Genomic DNA, 11060 nt, shown 5'->3' on the forward strand with positions numbered 1-11060 from the left:
CCTACAGAGTGGGAGAATATCTTTGCCAATCATACTTCGGATAGAGCACTAATTTCCAGAATATATAAAGAACTCAAAAAACTCTATGCCAAGAATACAAATAATCCAATCAACAAATGGGCTAAGGAAATGAACACACACTTCACAGAAGAAGATGTACAAGCAATCAACAGATATATGAAAAAATGTTCAACATCTCTAGTAATAAGAGAAATGCAAATCAAAACTACCCTAAGATTCCATCTCACCCCAAATAGAATGGCGAGTATCATAAACACAAGCAACAATAGGTGTTGGCGAGGTTGTGGGGAAAAAGGTACACTCATACATTGCTGGTGGGGTTGCAAATGAGTGCAGCCACTCTGGAAAGCAGTATGGAGATTCCTCAGAAAGCTTGGAATGGAACCACCATTTGACCCAGCTATCCCACTCCTTGGCCTATACCCAAAGGACTTAAAATCAGCATACTACAGAGATACAGCCACATCCATGTTCATTGCTGCTCAATTCGCCATAGCCAGATTGTGGAACCAATGTCCTTTTGTATATATATATACAATGGAATATTACTTCACCATAAAGAATAATAAAATGATGGCATTTGCAGGCAAATGGTTCAAATTGGAGAATATCGTTCTAAGTGAGATAAGCCAATCTCAAAAAACTAAAGGATGAATGATCTCGCTGATAAGCGGATGAGGACATATAATGGAGGGTGGGAGGGGTTAGGGTTAGGGTTAGGGTTAGGTTTAGGTTTAGGTTTAAGGAGGGTGGTAAGAATGGAGGAAGGAAGAACTGTATAGAGGGAAAAGTGGGGTGTGAGGGGTTGGGGGGAAGGGAAAAATAACAGAATGAATCAAACAACATTACCCTGTGTATTTATGATTACACAAATGGTATGCTTTGACTCCATGTACAAATAGAGAGACAACATGTATCCCATTTGTTTACAAAAAAAAATCTTAAAAAAAAAGGAAATCAGTATGGATGTTTCTCAAAGGAGTAGGCATGGATCTACCATATGACCTAACTATATCATACCACAGTATTTATCCTAAAGAATTAAAATCATCATACTACAGTGATACATGCATACCCATATTTATAGCAGCATAAGCCACAATAGACGAACTATGGAACCAGCCTAGGTATCCATCAATGGAAGAATGGATAAAGAAAATGTGGTATATACACACAATGGAGTTTTATTCAGTCACAAAGAAAAATGAAATTATTGCAATTGCAGGAAAGTGGAAGGAAGTAGGGACCATCATGTCAAGTGAAATAAGTCAAACTCAGAAGGTCAGGGATCATATATTTTCTCTCATGTGTGGAAGCTAGAGAGGAAAAAGGAAAAGAAAGACGGGGGATATCATGAAAATCAAAGATAGATCAGTAGAGAAAAGGGACAAAGGGAGAAGGAAGAGAGAGAAAGGGGGATATGCTGTGGAGTGATATTGGAAAAATTATATTGTTGTATTCTGTGCATGTAACAACAAATTCCATCATTGGATATAACTATAATGTGCCAGTAAAACTGTGGAAAAATTTATCATATATTATCTTCTTTTAGTTTTTCTTTTTCCTATCTCCATAATTAAATCCTACGTACAAGGTTGAATCAAAAAATTGAAGTACTAATGGTATCACAAATTCTGTAAATCTATAGCAAGCTTAAGGAGAGCAAAGAATGTTTATAATATAGTAAGTATGTCTGTCCAGCCTTAGTTGTCCCATCTTAAGGTATTGTAGTGGGCAGAAAAAAAATGTTAGTGGAAATTATCAACCTGAAACCATATCATACTATTAGTGTAACTGAATGTGTCCGGAACTCTTCCTATATAGATGCTCTGTGAAATTGGTTTTTAAAATATTACAAGAAACTCTATCCTTTTTTAGGGGAAGAAGTGGGAGGAAGCAAGGAAGAGGTCTGAAAATAAAGCTATATTGATATTTATGTATACATTAAAAACACATGCACACATGCAAACACATATTTTATGCCAAGAGTGGTTCTTAAGGAACAGAATTTTAGGAATGATTTTTTCTGAATTGGTTCCAGGTTTTCTTGAATCAACTTCCTAATCTTACAAGATATAAAGATGCCGATGACTCTATTCACAGTAGTAAAGAGAGTATTGATAGTACATAGCATGGTCTAGCAATAGAGATATGCAAAATATCTCCATTGGATACTCCAAATCAATGATTTATAAGATGCAAGAAGCTTGCTGACTTTGCATATGATACTTCTGAACACTGTTGGGAAACCAAGGAATATAATGATTTTGGTGATTTGCTCCTAATGTTTGTATACAAAGTGGTAAATGGAAAGAATTCCTTCATAATTTCAAATTTCCAACTCAAGAACTGCATAAATAATCTAAAAGCTTCCATGTATGCCCTGAAGGGAAGGGCATCTTATCATCTGTAGCTTCAGGAATATGATTGTGGAAAACCAAATGCAAAATCCTATCCTCCAATTGGCTGAATTACAACACAAGTTGAACACCCAGACTCACAAAGTCTCTACTGTTAAAGTGAATGTCTTAGTTGGGAAAAATGGGATGCTGTAAGTTTAAATTGGGATGTATGAGGGGCCTGATGAAGCTGGGACATTGAGCCCCTAAATTCTGATGACTCTTTTTGCCAATGTGTCAATGGGGACTCCTCATCCCCAGAGAAAGTGAGTCTTTCCTTCCACCTAATCTGAGAGGATTGTAATCCCCTCACCATTTGAGGAAACTGTAATGGCCTCCTGTGGGCTGGTTGCCATGTAAACTATGCTGAGTCTTTCAGGATCCATCCCTACTACTCTTCTTTCATGTAAACCTATAATTAGATTCAAGTCCCAGCAGCTGCTTAAAGGTGAGGCACAAATTTTGTTGCTATGTTGTGTACATGTATGAACATGTAACAACAAGTCCCATTAATATGTAAAACTATAGTGCACCAATAAAATTGTGGAAAAAGAAAAAAACCACAAATTTTGACCCAGGTGAAATCGTGCTATATGCCAAAAGATCTATTGAGTTTTCTAATTTATATGAACAGAAATCTAGAGAACATGTGTGGAAATGGATATTGAAGGTGCAAGATAATGAAAGAAGGATCATAAAGTTGTATCAGATTGAATTTATAGATAGAGGCTAAGATATTCTGCATTTAATGTTGCAGGTTGAGTTGTAGAAGCCAGTTTGGACAGTTGGTTGGATGCTTTGTAGAAATGTGGACCAAAAGATGCCCCACAGTGACTAAATTAGAAATGTGAGACTTGCTTTGGATTAATATAGAGGAAGGGATACAAAGATTTAGGAAGATTAGAATGTTAGAATGGCTTTGTCATTTAAGACCTACTCATCCAAACTGGATGAAGACCCATCCATTCTACTCATCCCAACTAGAATATATATCTTTCACTAAAACTGTGAGAAATACATTTGTGTAGGGGGCTCCAGCATTATTGAAGAGCTCTATGATTGCTTTTCTATGTGTATCAAATCTAACAGTGCATTCTATAGTCACTCAATTGAGAAACCTAAATGAAATGGAAGTAAGTAGATCCAGGGGAAACAAGTGCCAAGTGGAATCACAAAAGGTAAGGTGGGCAAGGTTTTCATATAGGACAACAGAGTCAAAGCATCAATCAGAATAACCTAACTTGTACAAATCTATGGTGTTTAATTGTTGATCACAAAGTTCCTAGAAGTGAAGTAGATATGTCTATAAAATTCTTACTTGCTCTGTTTAAGCATAAACATTTTAGGCCAAGTGAACAAAATTCTAATATGAATCATGAAAATCTATAGTGATGGTCCTACAATAATTCCTGACTTGAACCAGTTTATAGACACACAACTCCTTCAATGAATGAGAGACTGGGTCTCCCTGAGAAAAAGATCCTCATACATTGCCCAAAATTATAGTTTCAATCTTTCTTCTAAACTTACCAAAAAATAACTAAGGTCTTTTAGCAGTATAACAATGGTACATTGGGAAAAGGAAATAATCAGAACTTTGGGGAACTACAAGACACTCTATGAATGGACACTAATTTCAGGAGACCTAAAACACCACTACAGTCTACCAGTCAGAGTAGTGGCATATGAAAGTCAAATTATCAATGGAGTTTTAGTTCTGGTTCATCTGACTGTGGTCTTCTTGTGTCCCTGAATTCATCCTGTGGTTACTTCCCAGTTCTGAAGTGGAACAACTGTTCTCTGAAGCTGGCAAAATCACAATACTGGTTCCTTAACCAGAAAATTAAAGCAATACTGCATTCCTGGAGGGATTGCAGTAACAAATGTCACCATGAATGACTTGAAAGATACAGATGTAGAAATTCCAAGTCTCCCTTTCAACTCTCTTGTTTTCTATATGTAGAAAATAAATGAATCTTGAAGAATGACAGTGGGTTATACAAGTTCAATTAAGGTGACAACTTATGATTCAGCTACTGTATTAAATGTGGTTCCATTGTTTGAGCAAATTAGTACTGGGTATGTGACTATTCATTTGCAAAATGCATTTTCTCTGTTCTTCTTAATAAAGATTTCCACAAGTCATTTATTTCAGCAGGCAAGATCAGTAAAAAACGATTTCTGTAACACCTAAGAGGTTTATCAGCTCTTCCAACGTATGTCATAATTTAGTTCACAAGGTTATTGAAAACCTTTCACTTCCAAAAGATATCAAATTACTCCATTATATGGGTGACATTATACTGGAAGGAACTTATAAGCAAGAAGTAACAACAACTCTAAATGTATTGGTAAAACATTTTTGTACCAGTGGGTGGGAAATAAATCCAAGAAAATGGACCTTCTACTTCAGTGAATTTTCTAGAACTCCAAAGATTTGGGGACATGTAAAGATGTCCGTTCAAATGACAAGGACAAGATATTGCATATAGCCCCTCCAATAATAAAAAAAAATGAGGCACACTACCTGTTTTATTCATTATTTTTTTGCTGCTGTGACTTAACCACCTGATAAGTACAATTAGAAGCAGAAAAGTTTATTTGGGGGGTCACAGTTTCAGAGGTCTCAGTCCACAGATGGCAGATCCTTTCCTTGGCGTTCAAGGTAAGGCAGAGCATCATGGTGGAAGAGTGTGGCAGAGGGAAGCAGTTCACATGATGTTCAAAAAGCTGAGAGAGCCTAGACTCGGCCCACCAAATATGTACCCCAAAGGCACATCCCCAAAGACTCATCTTTTCCAGCTATACCATACCAGCCTGTAGTTACCACTAAGTTAATTGCTGTTAGGGAATTAATTCACTGATTGGGTTAAAACCTTCACAACCAAATCAGTTCACCTCTGAATTCTTATGCATTGTCTTACACATAAGCTTTTGGGGGATACCTAATATCTAAACAAAAGCATTTCTCCACTGGCCCCCAAAAGCTCATGCTCATCTCACAATGCAAAATATGTGTACTTCATTTGTAAAAGTCCTCAAAGTCTTAACACTTCCAGGATTGCCCAAAAATTCAAGTCCAGAGTCTCCTCTGATACTCAAGGCAAACTCTCAGCATGAGCCCCTGTAAAAATTAAAAGTCATTACATATATCCCACATATAAAGGCACAGAGTAAACATTTACATGCAGAAAAATGGGGGCATAGAAAGAGGGATGGGATAAAATCCATTTAGGCAAAAAGTCTTATAGATTCACAAACAGCACCTGGGGCACATGGCATGGTGATGTTCTGTCCAAAAGACTTGTGTATCTCTGCCCCTATGACTTTGTGTTGTAGTACACATGGCCTCTTTTAGCTTGTCTCTGATTAATTCTTGCAGCTTTCCTGGGCAGACATTCCACTGTACTTGCATTTCTTAATCTTGGGGGTCTCCACTGCATCCTTGGTTTCCTCCTCACATCTGCACACATCACCCTCTCAGGGGCTGCATGCAGGGACTCTGACCCTGCTGCACTTTGTCTAGTATCCCAGACCTTCCTTTGAAATCTTGATGGAAACCTCCATGACTCCCTAAATCTAGCATCCTGCAATCCTGCAGGACCAGCACTACATGGTTGCTACCAAGGTCTGCCACCACCTCAAGCAATGGCCAAGCCTCTAGGGACCCTGGCGGCAGCAGCATCTGAGTGCCTCAGTGGCTAAGCAGGGTGAAAACTTCCTAGGCCTCCTTGTGCAAGCAGGGTGCCACACAGGTCTCTTAATGAAAATTTTACTTTTATTCCCTTGAGCTTGAGATGACTGTGGTCTTGCCAATTCCTGAGATGCCCTCAAGCCATCTTTCTTATTATCTCTGGGCAAAGTCTTTAGTATTTTTTTAAAGCATTTCTTTAAAATGTAACTTTAAGTTGTAACTTAAGTTGTAACTTCTGTAGCCTCAGTTTTACTCCCACCTTTCAAGTTTTTTTTTCAAATCTTTTTGCTCCTGAATATCACAATAAACTTGACTGAAAGCCTCCGAAAATATTCATACCACTGCCTGAATACTATGCTGCCCAAAAATTTCTTTCACCAGATTAAGAAGTCCATCACTTTTAAAATTAGTCTCACAGAAAGTCCCAGGACATGAGCAAAATAGGGAAAACTTCTTGGCTAGAACATAACATGAATGGCCTCTAGTTCAATTCCCAAGATAGTTAGTCCTTCTTCGCCTCTGAAACCTTATGACCCTAGTCTTTACTGTGTGTAGTCCTATTGGCATTCTGATTTGCTGAGCTACCACCAGAAATGCTCATTCAGCTCTGTTCACAATAATCTAAAGCTTTTCCAGCTTGCATTGCTAAATTTTCCAAAATTCTTTCTACAAACTCCAAAAAGTTTCAAAAGCTTCTGAACCACATAGTCAGAGTAATCACAGCCAAAAACCCACTTCTCGGTACCAATTTCTGTTTTAGTCAGTTTTCACTGCCATGATCAAAAGACCTGACAAGAGCAACACAGAGGAGATGTTCATTTGTGGCTCACGATTTCAGAGGTCTCAGTCTATAGATAGCCAGGTACATTCCTCAGGGATTGAGGTGAAATAGAACATCAAGGTAGAAGAGTGAGATGGAGAAAAGTGGCTCAGGACATGGCCAGGAAGCCTAGAGAGAACTCCTCTCAACAAAGACAAAATATATACCCCAAAGCAAGCCCCCAGGGACCCACCTACTCCAGCCACCTCCTACTTGCCTACAGTTATTTTCCAGTTAATCCCTATCAGGGTATTAATTAACTGATTGGGTTAAGGCTGTCACAACCCAATTATTTCACCTCTAAACCTTCTTGCACTGTCTCACACATGAGTTCTGGGGAGACACCTAACATCCAAACCATGACACTGCTTAATGAGTATCCTTGGAATTTGGAGGAGACATTTCTAATTTGGGTATGTTACTCCAGCCCCTTTTTGTTACCTATTGATGCATAACAAAATACCCTAAAATAAAAACAGTTTACAGTAACAAACACATCTTATCTCATCATTTCTGAGTCCAGAAACTGAATATGACTTAGCTGTATGCCTTCAACTCAAGATTTCCCACAAAACTGCAGCTATTACATCTATTATAGAAATAATAGACAAATATTTATTGGCCATCCTCAAGGCCACACTGATTGTTGGTCAGAGACATCAGTTCCTTAACATGGGGGCAGCACATAGCACAGTGCTGCTTTCCTCAAATTAAGCAAGAGAGGACACCCAAAACAAAGCTATGACCACTTTGTAACTAATATCATAAGTGACATCCTAGAACTTCATAAGTCTCTTACAACTAATTAATAATCCCACACTTAAAGATAAGGGAATTCAAAAGACTGTTAATAGTGTGGAGATGTGGATCATTGGGAGTCATCTTAGAGTCTTATAGCATCATTTGTTATATAGTATCTGCCTTATTTCATGGGACATAGTTCCATATGATTTGCAAATATCTACTCTGGCTTTATCACATAGGCTTCATTGATTTTTCTGACATACATTTTTAAATTTTCCAATAATATTACAATTTTAAAGTAATATAATTTAATATAAAAATAAATTACTATCCTAGATAGCATTAAATTAGAACACTCAGTGTCCTGGTGACCTCAGGACACAACGGAAAAAAATTTAGTGTAATTTTATCTTTCACTATTGAGCAGCCATTTATGAAGAGGTTTTGCTGACTTGCTCCTAACTTACTTACTTCCTTTTTTCTTCCTTTCTTTTTCTGAGTGTAAAAGAGTAGCATTTATTCAAGTGAGAAGAAAAGAGACAGAACTCTCACAGGGTAAGAGGGGACTTAATAGGTGTTGCCACTTAAATGTACTAATATAGGGTCTTATATAGCTACTGAGTAGAGGAATTGTTCAAAACCTATGCTAATCATACACTGGAAAAGTGTTTAGGCTACTGGCTCAGCCTGCAACATTCTGATTGGTTAGCTCTTGAGTCTGTAGCCTTCACTCAGGTCTGTCTTGCTTTCCTTTTCCAACCATCCCAGGACAAAGGGGTTGACTGAAATGTTTGAAATGCTTCTGCAGATTAATCTCATGGAGTAGCCTTTACATTTAGAAAATTCTTTATGTAGCCCATTTATTTACTTGTCTTCCTGTTTTACTATTTATCCTATCTTTTTAATTCCCCCCCGAAGAATTTTCCCTAACTGCTATTAGGGGAATGGGGCATTGACTACTTTGACTACTTAAAGCTGAAAAGGGGCATTGAAAGGAAACAACAGTCAGGTTCTATCTCCTAACTTTATACATCCTGTTCTGAATTATGAAATTAATTACAAATAACTTGGATAAATGTTAAGAATAAAATATACAATTAATCCACAATAGCCCCACCCCAAAATAATATATCTAGGAATAAATCTAATCAAGGAGGTAAAAGACCTCTACAAGGAAAACTATAGAACATTGAAGAAAGAAATTGAAGAAGACCTCAGAAGATGGAAAAACCTCACATGTTCATGGGTAGGTAGAATTAATATTGTTAAAATGGCCCTGCTACCAAAAGCAATTCAATCCCCATCAAAATGCCAATGGCATTCTTCACAGAACAAGAAAAAAGAATCTTAAAATTCACTTGGAAAAATAAAAGACCCAGGATAGCAGCAATTTTAAGCCAAAAAAGCAATGCTGAAGGCATCACAATACCTGACTTCAAATTATACTAAAGAGCTATAATAACAGAAACTTCATGGCACTGGCATAAAAACAGACATGTACACCAATGGTAAAGAATAAAGGCACAGAGACAACCCTATGCAGATAGTCATCTGATCCTTGACAAAGGTACCAAAATATATTTAAGAGAAAAGACAATCTTTTTAACAAATGTTGCAGGGACAACTGGTTATTCATATGTAGGTGGATGAAACTAGACTGGTGTCTCTCATCCTGCAAAAAAAAAAACAAGTCAAAATGGAGCAAAGAGTTCAGAATTAGACCAGAAACTATGCAACTCCTAGAAGAAAACATAGGATCAACATGCCAGCTTTTAGGCACAGGCAATGACTTTCTCAATAGCACCTCTAAAGCTCCGAAAATAATGCCAAGTGTTAATGAATGGGGCAGCATCAAATTAAAAAGCTCCTATATGGCAAAGGAAACAATTATGAACGTGAAGAAAGAATCGACAGAATGGGAGAAAATCTTTACTTGCTGTTCTTCTGACAGAGGATGAATACACAGAACATATAAAGAACTAAAAAAAGAATTTTAAACCTAAAAACAAAATAACCCAATTAATAAATTGGCAAATTAACTAAACATACACTTCTCAAAAGAAGAAATATTAATGGTCAACAAATATATTTTAAAAAGTTCAACAGGGCTGGGGGTTGTAACTCAGTGGTAGAGCGTTTGCCTAGCATGTGTGAGGCACTGGGGTTTATTCTCAGCACTGTGTATAAATAAATAAATAAAATAAAGGTCCATTGACAACTAATATACATATATATACATATATATAAATGTTCAACATCATTAGCAATTAGGGACATGCATATCAAAACTACACTGAGATTTCATCTCATACCAATCAGAATGGCAATCATCAAGAATACAAATTATAACAAATTGCTGGAGAGAATGTTGAGAAAAAGGAACACTTTTACATTGTTGATAGGTCTGTAAGTTAGTATAACCACTATGGAAATCAATATGGAGGCTCCTTAAAAAACTAGGCATTACCCAGCTATACCACTTCTCAGCATTTACCCTGAAGAATTAAAGTCAACTTACTATAGTGATACGTGAAAAAACATGTTTATAGCAGTAGAACTCACAATAGCCAAACTATGGAACCAGCCTTGGTGTCTATCAATGGATGAATGGATAAAGAAAATGCAGTATGTATACACAATGGAGTTTCATTCAGCTGTAAAGAAAAATAAAATGACTTCTAAAGGAAAAATTGATGAATCTAGAAACAATCATCTTAAGTGAAATAAATCAAACTCAGAAGGTTTAGGGTCGTATGTTTCCTCTCATATGTGGAAGCTAGAGAGGGAAAAGGAAAACAAAGTTGGAAGTAGATCTCCTAAAAATCAAAGGGAGATCAATAGAGACAAGGGACAAAGTGTTGGGAGGCAGGGAGGTGGGGGGAATTCCTGGGGAGTGATATTGGTTAACTTATGTTGTTATATTGTGTGCATGTACAAATATGTAACAACAAGCCAAATTAATATATACAACTATAATGCACCAATAAAAATATGGAAAAAAGTTTAAAATATTGGGAAAAAAGATATACAATTTAGGATACCACTTGTTTTATTTGGTTTTGTAAACATAAATATCCTAACCTCTAGACTATCTTTTCCAGAGGAAACACATATTTTTCTGAATGTACTCCTTTTTATCTGCTTAAAAAACAATAAATTCACATAATTCCCATATACAGGTCCATTGACTAAGGGACAGAATTTCATTTCATCATCATCATCATTATTATTACCAACAACATCATTATTACCAAGAGTGCTTATTAAGGAGTGAATATCCACAAGGTAGTATAAAATGATCAGTTCCTAGTCTGTGATTGCCATAAGTGGTCATTGGGTATATACAAGGTTTCTCAATTTTCTTCACTTTCACCCCCATTAT

This window comes from Sciurus carolinensis, chromosome X (assembly GCF_902686445.1).
Source record: "Sciurus carolinensis chromosome X, mSciCar1.2, whole genome shotgun sequence".
NCBI classification, from domain to species: domain Eukaryota; kingdom Metazoa; phylum Chordata; class Mammalia; order Rodentia; family Sciuridae; genus Sciurus; species Sciurus carolinensis.